A 19,127-nucleotide genomic window follows, 5' to 3' on the forward strand; every position below is an offset into this window, starting at 1 on the left:
TGGCAGCCAGTAGCTCCTAATCCAAGCTGTCATCTAAGAGGCCACAAATTTGGTCCTTCCTTCAGGTGGATGAGGTTCTGTTTTGACTCTGCCACATGGAAGCTGCTACCTCACTTCATCTCCAGTTTGAAGAGAGAGAGAAGTTGGGCTCTTCTGTGACAGTACAATTGGGATTCACAGCAGGGCAGGAGACCTTCTTTGCCTTTCATAGTGGGAAAAAAGGCACAGTAGTCTTCAACAAACCTGGTTGATTTGCTGGTATTTTCTGCAAACCTGTGAAGTGGGCAGTTCTTGGTCAATGTTTGCCACACTGCTCTTGTTCACAGAACACATTCAACTTTGCATGATTATTAGTCTTGCTTCTTTGTTAGGCTGTACCCTTGTGGGTCCCTGCTACTTGAAAAGAGGGGAATTTCAGTTTTGTTCACTCAGTGAAACCAGGATTTCCCAAACTCATTCAGCATTGCTTTTGGGTTTGAATTTTTTTCCACTTAAGAACAGAGAGTTTGGCATATAACCACCTTACTTTTAGTTGAGTGTAAGTGAAATGCGTATCTGCTGTTATTCTCTCTCTTCCCTCCCACCTCCTGCCTCTTTTTTGTCTGTGGAAAAGACGGGTCAGATGGGAGGGTGTAAGAAATTTTTGTAGGCATGAAAGGCATGAAAAAGAAAGAGCTTCTTTCCAGGTTGTGTGTGTGTAACTATATATATAGTCAGCTGGGAGAATATGTGTTATTGTTGCATTTTTTCCCCTTGGAGATAATCAGTTCAATGTAACTGTGAAGGTGCATGTATGGCTGTGTATCCCATACTACTCCCATAAATACCATGGATTAGATAAACCAAAAAACTCATTAGCTGATAAAGCAGTAACATGGTTACTGTTATTTATTTATTCTATCTGGCAACCCTGAGATAAGGGACTGTGGTCCATGGTCTATGCTGATGACTACCACACCAGCTGGGATACTGCTATGGAGGGTAAAGTGCTACAGAGCACTTTGTCTGTGAGGAGCTCTGTAAAAGAGGGTCATGGGGCCTAAGGTTTTTTCTGCTATTGCTACAGGTTCAATGATTGGTCAAAGTCAAATTTGTTGCCTAAACTGAAGTTTTCCCTTGACACTGAACTGGTATGGCATGGGACTAGGCCTCTTCCCAGAAGCTTTGGGAAGTAATTATCCTGCTCTCCTCTGCGCTGGGGCAGCTTCATCTTGAGTCCAGTGTGCCGTTTTGGGTGCCATAATAGAAGGTATAAAGCCATTAGAGAGGGTGTAAAGAAGGATCAAGAGGATGGTGAAGGGCCTTGAGGTGAAGCCATAGGAGGAGTGGCTGAGGTCACTTGGTCTGTTCTGCCTGGAGGATGCTGAGGGGAGACCTCAGTGCAGTTACAGCTTCCTTGTGAGGGGAAGAGGAGGGACAGCACTGATCTCTTCTCTGTGGTGACAGTGACAGGACCTGAGGGGATGGCCTGGACTTGGGCCTGGGAAGGCATAGGCTGGCTATCAGGAGAAGGTTCTTCACCCAGAGGCTAGTTGGGTACTGATCAGGGTCCCCAGGGAAGCGGTCACAGCACCAAGCCTGACAGAAGCATTTGGACAAAGCTCTCAGATACATGGTGTGACTCCTGGAGATGTCCTTTGCAGGGCTGGGAGTTAGACGTGATAATCCTAATGGGTCCCTCCCAACTCAGGATGCGCTGTGATTCTGTGAGATGAAGGCTGACCCTCGGGTCGGACTGAGTGTGGTGGGCTGGGGCAGTGTGTGCAGGGCTGGGGCAGTGTGTGCAGGGCTGGGGCAATGTGTGCTGAGGGCGCAGGATGCGCTGGGCCTGGGACACCCCGCGCACGGGTAGGGGCGCAATACCCGCCAGGGGGCGCCCTCCGCCGCGGCAGGGCAGCGCGGGGGCCCGGGGCCGGCGGGGGGTGGCGTCTGGGGTGGGGGGGGGGCGAGAGCCGAGCCGAGCCGAGCCGAGCCGAGCCGAGCCGAGCCGAGCCGTAGCGTTCTTTTCGTGCCCCTCAGGCGAGGAAGGCACCTGGAGGGGCAGCAGCGGCGCTCACAGCGGTGGGAGGTAAGACGGGGGCGGTCGCGATGGGTCAGGGCGGTGCACGTGAGGGTGGGGTCGGTCCCGCCGCCTACAAACTTCCCGCCGTGAGCGGGATGGGTTTGCGGCCCGGCAGTCGCCCGCCCACTCCCCGTTGCGCTCAGTCGGGGTGGAGGTGACAGCCCCGCCCAGCTCCTCCGACCCCGCGGGGACTGCCGTGCTCGGGGCTCGGCCGGTGCCCGCCCCGCTGGGAGGGGCTCTTGCTCCCCCGCGGCCGCACTGCCCTGGCGTCCCCGGGCCTCCGCCTTCGGCAGGAGCGGGTGGGGGGCGGAACCTGCCCCTGGTCCCGGCCGGAACGACAGGTGGTGGGCGCTGCCTGCGAGGACGGGACGGTGCAGGTGAGCGCGCTTCGCTCCGAGCAGCAGCTGCTGGGCTGCAGCCCGCACGAAGGTGCGCTTTCCCAAGGGCTCTTCTTTCCTTTTTCTCTTTTCTTTTTTTAATATTTTGTTTTGCTTTTTGGTGGGCTTTTTTTTCTAATTTTTTTTTTGGGGGGGGGGGGACCCGTCTCTGAGAGGTAGGTCGCTGCGTGCTTTNTTCTTTCCTTTTTCTCTTTTCTTTTTTTAATATTTGTTTTTGCTTGTTTGTTTGTTTGTTTCTTTATTTGTTCGTTTCCTTTTTCCCCGACCCGTCTCTGAGAGGTAGGTCGCTGCGTGCTTTCTCCAGAGCTTCAGGAGCCGGTTCGGTGCTGCCATGGAGCCGCGGGCTCTCTGGACTTGTTGCCCTTGGCGGGTGCCCGAACGCGGGAGGGACTATCTGGGCCGGGCCGGGCTGGGCACAGAGCTCCAGCCACTTCTCTGCACCGCGCTCTGGCGCAGAGAGGCGAGGTCCGGAGTCCTGCAAGCTGCTCCTGTTGTAATCGTGTCGAGCAAAGGGATGTTTTGGGAAAGGGAAAGACTCAGCCGGGAATTTATCGTCTTCCGTGGCAAACGCTGAGACACAGCTTCTTTAAAATGGCAATTTTGCTGCGTTTTCTTCAGTGCTGTGGGTGAAGATAGTGTCTCAAGAAACGTGCCGTGCACCTCATCTGCTAGGTCTGTTAGTTGTGAAGACACAGGCTCAGGGTGCTGGATTTTGCATTTAGTTTGCAAGGTTGCTCGAGGAAAAATGGTTTGTGTTAAACTCCTTGTTCCCTAGAGGAACACAGTATCTGAAATCCCTGAAAGTCCTTGCAATCACAATGTGACAACCTGGCAGCTAGCCTCTCAGAAGCTGACCTAGGGCTTATTATGGAGAAACGAGTAATTGCCAGTGCAAGGACTCACATGCCCTAGAGGTACCTGCTGTTGGCTGAAAAGAGAAGAACTGCAGTGCAAGCACAGGCAGAGGCTCCTGGAGAGTCCTGCTTGAAGCTGATTGACCCTGAAGATCATCTGTCCTCTGGCAAGACTGCTGCCAGCTGGCATTTGAAGATGTAGAATCTTCTTGCTCCCATTTGATGGTCAAATCAGCCTGTTCTGGGACTGGTTGTGGACAGCTTTCATAAATAAAATATTCTGATTGAATAGCTGTGTAATTGTCAAAAGGTTAAAGTTGTTTTAGGATCCTTCCTTAAACCCTGCTTAAATTGCAACAATTTCTTAAATAGGCATCAGGATTGCTTCTATTCTCCAAGCCTTTTATTTGTATTTTACACACATATATAATTTTTATTTCGTGGGGGACACTTGAGAGACAATATCCTGGACATACCTAACTGGAGAATTTTTGGGCTGGGTGCGCTACAGCAGGTAGAGGAGAGCCCATTTCCCTCTTCCACAGCAAAGCAAAGTGTTATTCAAGATTTGCAAACTTCGTGGAGTGGACTGATAATTGTGATGGTTATGCTTCCCTGCTCCATGGGGCACAGAAAAGAGCATTCCTAGAACACAAAAAACCCCACCAAAATAAACAAAAAAAACCAAAACAAAAAAACAAACAAAAGGAAAAAACAAACCAAAAAAACACCAGAAGGAGGCTACTGGTGGTTTTCTAACAGACAATATGCACATCTGAAAGCCGGCTGTAGGGCAGAAAGAAAAGGAGCATGAGGGTACACAAGGGTACAGTCAAGCAATACTGAATTCCAGAAAGTGCTAAAGAGAAAAGGAGGTGGGTGCAAAATGGCATGATGTTGCTTGGCATCAAGCCTCTTGCAATGATGATTTTATGCAGCTTGCTGGTGTGTTGGTGTAGTAGCTGCTGCTGCTTAGAACGCATTAGTGAGTGATGTGAGATTTGGGACTGGGCCAGATCACTTCAGTTTCTTTGCTGGTGTTTCTCTCCTGAAAAATATTCTTAATATATAGAGCCAGAAAAGTACTTGGCATCATTAGGCCCCTGAGAAAGGTACTTGTGTTCTGGAACAGAAACTGAGAGCAGAGAGGTCCAAGTGCTCTGGGAACAAGGATCACAGAGTCATTTGGAATAGCAGTTGTTTAGAAATGTTACGGGACAAACATGGTACTTGTCTTTGTTTAATATTTAGTCTTTATCACTAGTTAGGTAAACTGAGATTTCAGATGGATTTTTTTTAGACAAAAAAAAATGTTATTTTCATTCTTCTGTTTTAGGATATTATCTCAGGATTAGATGCTTCAGTACCTTTGACTGATAGATGAGTGTCTTGTGAGCCATGTCTGAGCCAGGGACTTAGACAAGAACTGTCCAGATAAGATGGAGAGAGAAACATAAAATGAGTAAGATATAACTGGAATTTTAAGCTACTACTGTAGAAGTAAATTTATTTCCAGAGATTTATTCCACTAAGATGTTCTGGTGATGGGTAATTAGCATATTATTATATTAACGGAGAAACACTTGCAGCAAAGGAGCTGCAGGTGTGGCTGAAGATCAGTTATATACCAACTAACTGAGAGGTTCTTTTAAAGGTATTTGGACCAGACGAGAAAAGCAGAGGAGATAACTGCTAACTGCTCTTGTTACCCAGTCTTCCTGCCACTCTACCCTTTCTATTTTGTGCTGGTTCTTATATGCAGTGCATATTCTTCTCTGGTTTTAAATCTCTACCTTTGAGCAAAAGTATGGATTATATTTGTTTGGGTATTTTGGATAATTTTCCGTTGGTCTCATCAGCTCAGGAAAAGTTTCAACAGCTAATAAAACAGAGCAAGGATGTGAAATTGGAAAGCGAGAAAGGGAGGAAGAAAAGATGACCCAGTTTTACATCCTGTCTTGTGAACCATCACTGGTTTTTGACTTACCCTGAAAAGATAAAAGGGGACTTAGCCTAATCAAGTAGATTGACAAGAACACACTTTTTAGGAGCAGAGGGCTCTTTGGCCAAGAGTTTCTAAGAAGTGTTTGGTCTGGGAAATCTGTCATCGGTTTCAATTTAAGACATATGCTGCTTCTGCTGTTGAGGGCATTTGATTACCAATACAAATCAATAAATTATACTACAATAAAAAATACCTCACCAATACAATCAAATAAATAAACAAAAATTTTGTTTTGAAGGTTCAACATACCCTTTTGCTGACAAAAGGTGCAAGTTTTTAATCTAGAAAGACTTCAGTAAGTTCTGTGGATAGTAGCATGCAGTATATGCAGGTGGTTGGTAATAGATGACTACTTCCGTCTTAAAAATAACTCTCTTTTCACCAGAGTGAACATCAGTTTCGGATTTTGGATTTTTGGTTTTGTGATATAGCACTAATTACCATTCAGTATAAAAATAAATAAATAATGCCACTCTAAAGTTTTAAAGCAAATTCTAGCAAATAGAAGTGCAGTCTCTGAATCAGCAGCTGGAGAGGGTGCTGAGCAAGTGTTTAAAGCAGCTTCATGAGCTCTGATACTAAGCCTTGACTTGAATGGTATTTCCAGTATGCTGGAACTGGAAAAGTGTGACTGGGGGCTGATTTCTTGACCTTTGGTTATTCATTCCTTGCTTCAGCTTTTTATCTTGGCAGAACTGCAGAAAAAGCAGCTCACAACTGTCTATATTTCAGATCATTCCATTGATCAGTACAATATGGTACAATGGATCATTTCAGATCATTGATCATTCAGATGCTTCCCTGCAGAATTTGAACTTAACTTTTTCTTCTTTTAACCAAGAAAAAAAATAATTCAAGAGGATCTTGCAATGTAGTCTTTTATCTTTTCTTAAAAGAAATTTTAAGTGGCTTTGAAATTGTTACTAATTCAAAAAACCATAGAAAACTATTTTCACTTTCCCATTTTAGTGTCTCTCCACCCCCCACCCCTTCCTCAGCTATCCTCTGCTTTGTTCTTGTACCCACCGGCATGGTATTAGAGTGCTTGATTAAGATAGACATTGAAGTGGTGACTATTCACAGACATTTCAAAGTAAATGCATTAAAAAAACCTGAACAAACAGACGTGGTTGTGTTTCTTTTGTTACAGCACCGATAAAAAGTTACAAAAAGTTTCATTGCAAGAGTTATATGTAACAACAGTAGTCTAGAATTTTTATATGAATGTTAAGTGTTTAATTTTTAAGTACTCATGTGAAGAAAAAAATAGTCCAGACTTTGTTACTTGGCTTCAAATAGTAGAAGACCATATTCAGTTTCAGGAAATGCAGATCTTTCCACAGGAATAGAAGGTTACATATTGTTTCCTCAAGGAGGGTTGAGGCTGAATTCCAGGTGAGAAATGTGAAATGAATATTGATTACAGTTGCTTCCTTTTTCTTTTTTAAGATACAGTTACCTTTAACTTGTAAAAAAGCACAGATTTTTTTACAGAGAGCTAGCCTCGGTAGTTCTGAGACAGCCATGTTCCCTATAAATGCTTAGCTGATATCAGTCAGGTAAGCTTGTGTGGATACCCTAAATTACCATCTAATGAGGTCTCTATTTCCCCTTTTCAAAAAAATCCAACCAGCCTGCATCTTGAAAGTGGGTGGCACAATTGACACTGAGGAATACATGAGTTAATAGGCATATCTGCTTTATAGTCTCTCTCCAGTAGAGCTGATGAAGGAAGTGAATGTTTCCACACTGTCCAGGGATGGGCTTTTTTAAAGTACTGACGCTGTCATTACCTAACCAAAATGTGATGTGATCCCATGAAGAACTGATAGTATTCAGTTAGAATCCAGTAGGCTGTGCAAGGTTGTTACCAGTCACACTTGCTTTAGCCTGTGCTGACCCATTCATAGTTTTTTAGAGACTGGAACCCAAGTGCAGAACAGAGCAAAGAAAGTACAATATAAATTTAGGTCCATTGATACAATCTTATATTGTCTTGCCTGATACATTATGCCTAGGGAAACCTCAAGGTCATGGCCTTCAGTTCCTCAACGTCCTTGATCTTAAGGTCCAAAATCTGTTTACATTAATTCCCCAGAATAACCACAGATGAAAAACAGGAAATTAAAAAAAAAAAAAAAAAAAGCAAGTAAAGTAAGTGTAATTGAACATATTTTGCAGTCATCAAACATCAGTGTCAGCATAGTTGTAAAGTGTTTAAATTAATAAAACAGAAACTGACTGAAGGAGTTGGGGATGTTACATTATCCATGTGCCAAACTGCTCGTATGTTCCCTATACAATCAGTTAAGAACTGAGCTCTTCTGTTGATTGAAAGCAGAATTATATTCAGGAGTCTGAAACCCATTCTTTCCTCCCTGTCTCTGCAAAGCTGGAGCATGGAGAGGGGAATGGGTGGGCCTGATCTCCCTAGTCCACTGTCTAATTTGCCTAAAATTAGGCAGTTATAACTTCCCTGTTGTTGCATTCCTGGAATAAGGAATTCTGCCAATCCATTTCAGTAGCTGCATGCAGAATAAGTTTTCCTTTTTTTTTTTTTCCCCCAAAGTGGGAAGGGATTTTTAGATATATATTGCATTTGAATAAAGGGACGAAAGGCAACCTGAGTTACAGTTCAGCCCTCAAAGTTCTAGTAAGATGCTGAGATTCTGTTCTCAGGTAATGGTAGCAATACATAATTTTTTTTTGTCAAAATAATTTCTTTTTCTTCCCTAGTTCCAGAAGTTACAGACATATTTTAACTCTTTTCTTCTTATATTCAAATTTGACACATTCCATTTATGATAAAAATATATGAGGCTTGAGATATGCTTGAAGATATGTGAAATCTGAGGTGGAAAAAATTCATGTCAGAAGTCTTCCAGTTTTATAATATATAGGGAGTGATATTGACACCATTGGGTATTCAAGGTATTTTGAGTAACAGTTAAACAGATGAAGATGATAACTTGAAGTACTGTTTGCTTCTGCCTGAATGAAGGAAAGAAAGATGGGAGAGGAATGGAAGAAATTTGTTAATATCTGTGTTCATACAATAGTTCTTATCAAATTAATTTTGTCTGCTTATGAACTTGAAGCACAGTGAATGCATACATATTTTACATAGTGTTCTGAATCAACATGTCCTGAAAATCTATGCTGTAATTATTAAATATTCTGTATAGAAAGCTATATAAAAATCTTTTTATATATACCATATATATATTTAATATATAATATATAAATAGATATAAATGTATATCCATAGGCTGTGGAGACAACTATACTTGCAAAATAAATATCAAAGCTGGTAATTCACTTTTCTTGTTTGGGAGGACTACCTATCTTTTTTCTTTTTTTTTTTTTTTTTTAGTTTAAAGATGTCATGCTCATCTTAAGTTCTCATCTGTTCAGTAATTTAAGATCTTCATGATGTATAAGACTACAGGAATATCTGTCTTCCTTATGCATGCCTGCATCTTGTACTTTTTTCCAAGTTAGTGAAGTAATGCAAAACTAAAATCTAGGCAGTAATGTATGTAAATTTTTCAGGTTGTAGAACGACTGTTATTTTATGTGGAAACACCACAAAACTTTTTTTAAAATAGTGCAAAGAGACAACACATATCCATTTGTATTTTTAAAGATCTTCTACAGAAGCAATGATACCAAGTGCCCTTTCATTTGAGTACTCTACATGTTTAACTTAGAGCACTGAATGTTTTTTTTGAAAACAAGCCCCAGCTGTCAATTTGAAAATTATTAAAATGTGGATATGAAAAGCCTATCAAGAAGTGGGAAATTATTTTATTATTAAAATAAACAAAACATAGAAGATTTTACCTCTTTATGTAGTTTTTCTTTTCAAAAGACTGTCAAAAATTATATGACATGTTCTCAATTCCATTTGAACTGCTTCCCAGGAACAATGGCTGTATTGCTTTTCTTTTAGGAAATTGGTGATTCTCTGAAAGTACTTTTTTATGCTGTATATCGAGGTTTTTAGGATCCACATTTGAAAATTGTTTCTTGCTTTTGATTGTTCTTCTGACAAACATGTCTCCAGTTCTTCAATTTGATGATGAATTCCATTTTGGAAGTTCTCAATCTTGCTTGTATTCCAAACATCAACAGGAAGATTTTTGCTAAATAGTTGGAAGATCTGTTGAAGGAATTCATAGATGATCCTTATGATGTTCTTCTGTGTGACCTTAGTAATCTCCACAGGGAATCTGAAATCAGTTGTTTCCCTAAGACATTGCTGAGGAAAATAACCACCCATTTTCCACAGAAAGTTTATGATATGATAGTTCACTTTGTTTCCTTGGAAAAGACAAACTGAACAAGAGATTTTGATGTACAATGCCAGTATAATGCAAATTTGCAGTAAACTTCTCTGAACCATAATGGTCATGATGCTGAAGCAGTCAGCAGTGTTTTCCTTTCCTTTTTGCAGATCCGTAAGCTTGCAGTTTCTTGGTTGTCTTGTCTTGCTCACATGCTTCTCTTTCACATCTCTGAATTTATTTCATCTGTACAACATGATGGGTATTACTCACTGTGTGGGAGTTACTCTTTCTAACAGCTATGGTCCTGCCAAGGTTTACTGTTTATTTCAGTTTCACACAGTTGCAAAAGTTTTGCTCATTTTTGCTTTGACTGAAAAATGAGTAAATCAGTCAATCTAGTGATTCAGAGGATATTGGCAGATTAGCAGGTTAGAATGTGGTAGGAGCATTTATTTAATCTTCTTACATTCTAACTACAATAGGCAGTCCTGCTTGAGAAATTATAATTTTATGCTTAAATTGGCAAAGGCAGTGAAAAATAATCATGTCCCTGGCTAACAGATATGCAATCAACGCAAGATGTAATTTTATTGATTTAAGAACAAATATATTTTTAGTAGAATAAATTGTTAGGACAATGGCTTAAATTTTATCAGAAAAATAACCTTGTTGACTTAAGTATTGACTCACTAGGGGCAGATGTTGCTATGACAATGTTGGGAAAAAAGAAGTATATACAACTCTTAAGAAAGATGTCTTTTTCTCCAAAATCTCTGATAGTTCACTGTTCAGAGAAGCTTTGTTCTTTTCCATCACTTGATGAATCAGCCTCAATTTTTACATACATTAAGGAAAGCATGCTTTTATATAAAAAAAAGAGGAATTCCTTACATTTCAGAGTAAGAAAACTAGTTCTGAAGCCTCCTCCTGTTGTCCCAAAAGTGGTTCTTTCTCCTGGTGTATGAGAGAGTCTGTCTCTGCTCATCCACTGAAATGCAAAAGAAAGCATTTTTTAAATCCAAACCAGTCAAATAAGTATTTGTCCAAAGTTATTTGGTTTCTTACTCTTAAATCCTGTTCATTCTGTTGAGGTCTGGGTCATTAGTAAACAGACTTGAGTCTTCTGTGCCTTTTCTTGTGAAATATATAGAGCTTTCTGACTCAAGCATTTAACTTGCATAATAAATCTCATCCTATGGAGGACAGGGACATTCTGGCATATAGTAACTCATCAGTCAATTTACTGTCTCCAATTGGCCACTCTGTGAGTTTCAGGAATGGCCATAAAGCTACCCCAAAAATCAGTGCTGTATCTTTACTTGGCCCTTACAGATAGTTTTTACTGAATATGTGGCTCTGGTGTTTATCAAAAATTCGTTGTTTCTCTAGTTTTACTAGAACTAGAGGGTCTTGATATTTTCCCCTGGCCCCCTCATTCATTGTAAAAAAATTCTCAAGCATCAATGACCCTTGCTGCCTACAAATATCACATCGATTCAGGCCAAAAGTGTGTGTGTGTGTATGTTTGTGCAGGGGGAAGTAGGGGCCTTTCAGGCCCCAAGCCCCCTGCTTATGGTGTTTCTTTCAATTTTGTAATCCCAGTCTCCTTTCCACAGTAACAAGGTAATCAATGTAGCCTAAGTACACCTCCAGTTAGGATAACCTAACTGTTAACAGTTTCCAAAAGCTGATACCCTCCTTCAAGATTCTCTCAGTACAAACCAGCAGATCGCTTGCAATTCAACAAATATGAAATATAAAAAATGACATGTATAAAACCAGGCAGACCCCTATTGCTTGTTTAGAAAATGCCTGAATCACTAGTTGATTATTTCCCTGAGTCTGGCCAGCAGCAGGACTAAAACCTTTACTTCCGATATGCTGTTTATTTTGATCCATATTCTCTTTATTTATCCCCACTCCTATGTTCTATGGTGTGAAAAGGAGGGAAGTAACATTCACACATCTTCTGCCTCATCCCCTCTGCAACACATGATCTTTGCCTTTTTCTCCTTAATATATGACATCAGCAAATCTCCTCCCAACATACACTTTTTTGAATACCTGGCTCTCTATACAGTGTCATAAAAGCATCAACATAAACCACAACTGATCCCATTACGAAGTCAGCAACAAAACACTGACTCCAAAATAAAACCGCAAAAATCCATTTTGCTTATTCTCCAATGTACAAAGTGTCCACCACTGCTTACAATATGTGTTCATTTTATCTTTCGTCATTGGATCTTTCCCAGCTTACTCCAGCTTTTCAAAATAAAACCCCAAGAGCTACAGGGTAAAACTGTGGACTAGTTTGCCAATACTCATATGCCCAATTCCTTTATCTTTAGGTCCAGACCTCTAATACAAATAATTGTTTTACTCTCTGCTCCAACTCCTTATTGTCAGAGAAAGGAAAAGCACTCTCTCCCATCACACAGTTTTGTGTGTAGCAATTTTAAAGCCTAGGCATGCATTTATTTCTCAGTTCTGATCCCCTAACAACTAATCTGTTGTTAGTTACATGCTGCTTTGACCTTGTGTCAGGAAAGATAGGAGGACACATCCCGTCTTTCATATGCTGTTTTTGTTGTTTGCAGTGACAGACACTGTTCAAAATCGTCCTTATCCAATTTACACAGAGCTTGAAGTTTTCAACTACCAGTCCCACTGGTCTGCTCAGGACTGGTCACACGGATCAGTTACAACAAAATGAAATTTGATACTCACCTGTCCAGAAATTCACACCACTTTTGCCCTTGCTCAAATACCTCTGGAGTGTTACCTTTGACTTGCTCACTGTCTTCATGCTGGAGAGGATTTGATGGAATCTCCAATCAAACTGGTCCAAATCCTATCTGATCTGATTCTCCTTTGCTGATGGCAACAAGATAATCCAGGCAAGGCAAGGCTTCGTAGCTCCCATTTGGAGCACCAATATTGTTGTCCCAAAATGGATTCTTTCACCTGTTAATGCAAGAGGCTGATCCACACACAGAGCTGAGGTATTTGATTTATTTACAGTTCCAAACAGAAAGGGGTGATGGGTGGCAGACCCACATACCCAGCACACAGACTACCAAAACTTTTTACTATTTCTGCATTTTAGCAAACAAAGGCATTATATGTTCATTTGATACAAGTTACATAATCCTGTTATTAATTAGTATTCTAATGTCTAAAATGTCTTCTCTTCGTTAAATGATTCCCTTGCTTCTTTTGCTAATTAGCCTGCTTGCTCAGTCTTTCTCTTCTTTAAGTTAGTGGATTTCTTGAGTCTGTGGTCATTATTTTTCCTTGCCAGAATTACCCTTTACCTGATTGAAATGTTGTTTTTTTCTCTTCCTTATCTTGGGAGTTCTGCCAAATGACCTTGTGGCCTATAAATTCTGCATTCTTTGCATCCACTCTTAGTGGTGCCTCCTTCTCCCCCAGCTCTGCTAACCTCCTGCTAGGTCTGTGATCACTGAATCATGACAAGCCCTAAACCTTAACAAGACTATTCTTCAGGCAAGTAATTCATCTTCCTAATGTCTGGACATCACTCCCATGATAACAAGCTCTCAAGGAGACTGAATCCACTTTCATTGTTAGCAAAATTTCCCATTGTCATTACTACTCCAGCTGGTGTAATGCTTAAATTTTTCTCCCAGGGTCTGGTTGATGTAATTCTCTGACTATCAGGTCTTTGGGCCAGGTTGTAGTAGGACTGCAGGTAGCCACCACTGGATGAATTAAAGTGTCTGAATCAATCTGAGCCTTTGATAATGACACTTCTAAGGAAGTGCCACATAAGCACTGTAACTTGAAATTTAAGTGCATGGTTGGTTCCTGAATATCCATTAACAAAGCGCCATATTTCTATGTATCACTGACATCCTCTAGTGCAGTACCAGCCTTTTGAACTTGTAATCACAATATAGGAAGTCATTGGTGGTTGTAAAGAAAGACTGACTTGAACATTAAGATAAGCAAAAATTACAAAGTATTTAGCAGGCAGACTTGATTTTCTTCGTGTGGTAATCTTTATGGATTGCTAATTCTAAAAGTGAGCCAAAATGATTTACCTTTATGTCTGCATAATTACAAGAATATTTGAAAAATAATATGGAACATGTATAAGCTCAGAAATATTTGATGTTCTGATTTTTTCTGGGATGGGGTTGTTCTTTTCCTAATTGCATGCTGTGTTTTAGATTCAGCAGGAGGATAGTATTGATAAAGCACTAATGATTTGGCTGTTGTCATCAGGACTGTTGTTTCCCGTGCCCTGCCAATGAGCAAGTGCACAAGTAGCTGGAAGAAAGCCCAGTCAGGACAGCTGACCTGAACTGGTCAAAGGGATATTCTACACCGCAGAACATCATGCCCAGTATATAAACTGGGGGAAGTTGTACAAGAGCTGCTGATCTGTCACTGGCCAGTGGGGGATGAGCAATTGTAAGGTTCATCACTTTTCTTTTTGGGTTTTATTCCTCTTTATCACTATTTTTGTGGTTGTGGTTGTTTATCATTGTTATGATGATGATGATATTACATTTTGTGTCACTTATTAAACTGTTCCTATTTAAACCTATGCATTTTACTTTTCTTTTAGATTTTCCTTCCCATTGGGGAAGAGGGAGGAGTGATTGTGTGTGGCTGTGGGGATTCTTGGTTGCCAGCTGGGGTTAAACCATGACAGATGTGGGCACTGAAGGAATTCCACAATGATCTTGAGATTATATTTTGTTAAAGGAAAAATAAATCCTATTGATGTTTGGAAGCACCTGTTCTAGTCTGACAGGGTGAAAATTTGCTATGGATAAGCAGTTTCTTTAGCAAACCAGTGAATAACTTAAGCAGCTACACAGTAATATCCTACTAATATAGGAACTCTACCACAATTATTCATTTTTTTGCTTCTGCTGTTGCTAAGACTGTAGTTGTGTTGTGATATTGTTACAAATTATCTACACCCAGAGGTCTTCAGAGAAGTTAGTTTATGAGTGAAATCTGTGGTAGAGGTGGCTTTGTGTTTGAAAGAATGGACAGAGAATCAGAAGGGCTATAGTAGATTCGGTGCATTGATTTACCACAGATGTTTTCTTAACTTTAGTTTGTTGTACATGTGTGTGGATATTTTGCATTAAATGGAACACTGATTTAAATCCAGTAAGGACCAGTCCTTTCATCTACTAAAGTTGTATGAGGAACAACTTAGTGCTGCATGATGAGGTGGATCTAATTCACTGTTCAGTGAATTGCATTCTATTCAGTGGTTGTATTCTATTTATATACTGTTTATACTCTTATCCCTCTTTTCCTTCCATTTCCATTTCCTTCATTTCATAGGAGACCCATTAACTATTTCATTGTTGTAGAAAAAAAATTAAAATTTCAAGGGGAGATTAGGCAGTATGAAGTGATTGTAAGTGATGAAGGAGAGAATGTACTGTGTAAAAACCTTCAGGTCAGGGTAAGGGATCAGAGACCTGTTGGCTTTGTGCAGCTTATCTAAGGACAAGTCAGGACAATTGCTTCTCAGAGTAGCTAAGTTACATCTACATAATATTGTGCATAACTGCGCTTATTTTGGGGACATCTGAGGTAGCTCATGGAGATTACCATCTTCTAAATCAGAACTCTTCTTCCCTGAAAACAGAGGAGGGAGATACACATGTTCTACATTGTAGTGCAAACCATGCACCCTGTGATCAAGCACCTCACAGTGGTCCTTTTCGCTTCCTGTAAATAAGGAAATGCTTTTCCTGTGGGACTGAGAAGAGTAGCTTGAATGAGTAAGTCAAAAGCTATGCATCTGTACTTTGGTTTTATTGCTTCAGGATTTTCATTGTGTTCTTGCCTCCTAAACACTTCTCTGAAGTCTGATGGATGAACCAAGAGTTTCTGAAAAAACCAATTTTTTATCTAGTGAGATAGAATATGGCTGTTGAGTTTGGGGTTTTTTAGTTGCTTCCTTTTGTTGTTTGTTTTTCTCAACAACAACAGCAACAATAATTATAATTTTAAAAATCATTCTTTCACAGATTTTGTATGTCTGTAACAAATATGAGCATCAAAATGTCTTGTAGTTATCCTCACATAACCTGTCATGTTTCAGTGAAGGCTGAAGAACTTTCGGACTGAGGATCCCATTTTGTGCCAAAGCAGATGATGATATAAACGTTTTATGACTCAGGTGGAAGCTGAAAACAAAATCCAGAGGATAAAACTGAAGGTCTAGTACAAAGAACTAGGAGTCAGCTGAATGAAACTGAGATCCCAGATCTGGGATCACCTAAATGAATTTGCCTAGGTTCAAAGTTTCATAGTGTTCCTGTATTTATACTACATCTTTCTTTACAAAGTAGTTATATCTAGTTACTACATGTCTTGGGAGTGTTATACAGTTTTACCCAGGCTATTTGTCAAGATTGTCTAGTGAAAGGTTTCTGAAGAATGCTGAAAAAAAGCAGAAAAAAAAAAGGCTGAGGCCTGACAATCAGTTTTCATTTTGGACAACCCTAAATTCTGAGAGAGGTGCTACGTTAGCTTCCATATTGTCTTTGTTTCCCTCAGCATTGCCCTCTTTTCTTGCTTAAGAAGTAATAGTGATGAAATGGTGCTACGTTAGCTTCCATATTGTCTCTGTTTCCCTCAGCATTGCCCTCTTTTCTTGCTTAAGAAGTAATAGTGATGAAATGTTAGTTTATGCGATAATAACTTGCCTGTGCTCCACAAGGTAGTGGAGAGAAACATGGGCAGGAGCCTTAGTAACCCTTTCTGTAGCCCTGTCCCTGGATCCTATCTCCTCAAACCCAGAAGAGCACAAGAGACAGTGGCAGGCAGAGATGCAACATAAGGATTCTGAGGAAATGGCCCTTCCAGCATTGTCCTGGGGCAGTGTCGTCCCCATGGCATGGGAGAGAAATGCATCAACATGAGTTAGTCCTGGAACACCTCACAGACTTCCTGTTTTTGCTGCCTGGAGATTGAGGACACATTGCAGCATACAGAGGAAGACTGTTACAGGATTACACAGGATTTACTATGGGATGCTTAGGTGAGAAACCAAAGTCAGGGAAAGGAATAGAACTGGGTTGCTTGGGAAGGAAAAAGCATGTAAAAATAGAGGGATGAAAAGGACTGGCCATGTTTAAACAGCAGTTGGTCAAAAACTCTTCTCTGTTGTGACCTGAAGAGCATTATGCCCTCCCAATAAACTCCATTTCTAAGTATTTTCCTGGGTGAGGGACAGTTTGACTTTCCAAAGGAATTTACATCTGGGTGCATTGTCCAACTCTTTGGATTAGATGTTTGTGACTAATGTTCTCATCTGCTTGCAATCAGTTGTAATAAACAGTTAGACTAACGTTATTCATCTGTCTGTAAGAGGTCATCTTGGCAGCTATTGAAAGAGTGGTTATGAAAACACTGTCCCACCAATAGGAGATACAAAGTTCCTAATGCTTTCTCACTAGTATGAGTTAGTGCTGGTCAAATGAAAGTTGAGGTGTCATGTAGTTAAATAAGAAACCAAAATGACAGACTAGATTTGCTTGGTTTTCCTGCTGAACAGTGATTTTGTTTCTGGGAAGAGTGCATACATCACTTTGTTTTTCCTCTGGAAGACCCTTAGGCCTGAATCACAAAATCCAATAAACATGATAGGGTAAGTTCCACTGACTTGTTTATCCCCAGCTGCAGAAGAAATATTTTACACTGAATATATTTTAAGAGATCTCTCATCAGCCAAACTACTCCTGGAGCAAGCCTCTAATAAGACATGAATAATGCCATGAAGTTTTACCACACACCGCCAAATTGATCTAATGGCTAACTCCTACCCAAAGAGCTGGTCCATTTTGTCTCCTGTTTAGACTTAATACTGTTTCAACTTGGAAAAATTGGTGTGACTGGAAAGCTAATCACCTTTCCTTTCTCTGGGCAGGAATGATTGGTGATGACAACAATTTTTTGCTTGTTTTTCAGTTTCTTGAACTGGCTAATCAGGGTAAAGCTCATATCTGGTACATGGGGATGACCAGAAGAACATGTCTGTTAGTATAGGAGCAGGATCGATTTTGAAAAAAAGACTTGACACTAAAAGGCTGGAAACCTGGAATTCTGAGTTTAGGAGCCTGCGCTGTGTACAAGGCAACCTGAATTAATCATGTGGTCTTGTCTCATTGTGACATCCACAGAGGGAAGTGTTGGCTGTATTGCAAAGTGTCACAGCGCTTCATCTCTAGTACTTGGATGTGAGACTGGCTACAGAATGTAGAACAGACCAAAACCTTTTGAAATTTTTCCATATTAGCATCATTAACATAACTTTATTCCACAGTACATGTATGCAGTGATTCTGTAGGCAATCTTGTATCATCCTTGTAATAACAAATAACAGAGTATTTCTGGTCACTCAGGTGGATAGCAAATACTATTCTGATATAATGAGAACATCTTTGTATTGCTGACAAATCCTTTTTATGTCAGCATGGCAGTTTGCTTTGAGAAATGTCTTAACAATGCAGCATAGCTGTATGGAGACTATTAATTAAATAGTGATGCAGAATTGCCCTGTTTTAGTGAGATTACTAATTATATGTGCCAGGCATGTTTATAAACTTCCAAGTTTTATTTTATGAACTAATGAAGCCTGGTTCCTGACCTCTTTCACTTTATTCTCCCAACACGTTTTCCTTGTGTCTTGTCAAAGAAGGTAGGGCAGAGGACATAGTGTAACTAATTTCCAACTCCACAACTTTCTGTGAGGTTACAGCAGTGATGGATGAGGGAAAAGCAACAAATATGACCTCCCTGGACTTGTGCAGAGCATTTGACATGGGCATCCTTTTCTCTAGACTGGAGAGACATGGATTTGACCCTCAGATTAGCTCAACTAAGTAGAGCATGGTGCTAATAACACCAAGGTCGTGGTTCAATCCCTGTGGGTCAGAGCTGGACTTGATGATGATTGTCGTGGGTCCCTTCCATCTCAAAATATTCTCAGATTCTGTGATTTCATGGGTGGACCTGGTGGATAAAAAATTTGCTGTATGGTTGCTCTTAAAGAGTTGTGGTCAACGACTCATGGTCCAAGTGGAAAGCAGTGATGAGTGACATTCTTCAAAGGCTGGTATTGGGACTACCACTCTTTAATATTTTTGTTGCTTACTCAAGACAGTGGGATCGAGGGCACCCTCAGCAGGTTTCCTGATTATACCAAGCTGAGTGGTGCAGTTGACACACTGGAGGGAAGGAATGTCATCCAGAGAGACCTTGGCAGGCCTCAGAGGGTGTCCTGTTTGAACCTTGTGAAGTTCAACAGAGCGAAATGCAAGATCCTGCACCTGGGTCAGAGCAGTCCCAAGCACAAATACAAGGTGGATGGAGAACGGATTGAGATTCCCTATAGGGAAGGACTAAAGGTATATCTGCCTAAAAAGCTCAACATGATATGGCAATGTGCACTTACATCTCAGAAAGCCAAATGTGTCCTTTGCTGCATCCACAACAGGATAGCCAGAAGGAGTA

At 40.7% G+C, this 19,127-nt stretch overlaps 1 protein-coding gene across 5 annotated transcripts in view; it reads left to right on the forward strand.

Moving 5' to 3' along the window:
• Positions 1 to 1,984: 1,984 nt before the first annotated feature.
• The window catches only part of MOB3B (MOB kinase activator 3B), a 90,447-nt gene continuing 73,304 nt past the window's right edge, over positions 1,985 to 19,127 (forward strand). For 2 of the 5 annotated variants that reach the window (XM_015614963.3, XM_015614968.3), the window contains exon 1: positions 2,255 to 2,491. The gene's annotated coding sequence lies outside the window, so the exon portion shown is untranslated. Of the gene's footprint in view, positions 2,069 to 2,253; positions 2,492 to 19,127 lie in introns of those variants that run through there. The other 3 variants (XM_015614965.2, XM_015614969.3, XM_015614964.3) reach the window with 3 other exon arrangements.

The sequence above is a fragment of the Parus major genome, chromosome Z (assembly GCF_001522545.3).
Source record: "Parus major isolate Abel chromosome Z, Parus_major1.1, whole genome shotgun sequence".
Taxonomy (NCBI): Eukaryota; Metazoa; Chordata; class Aves; order Passeriformes; family Paridae; genus Parus; species Parus major.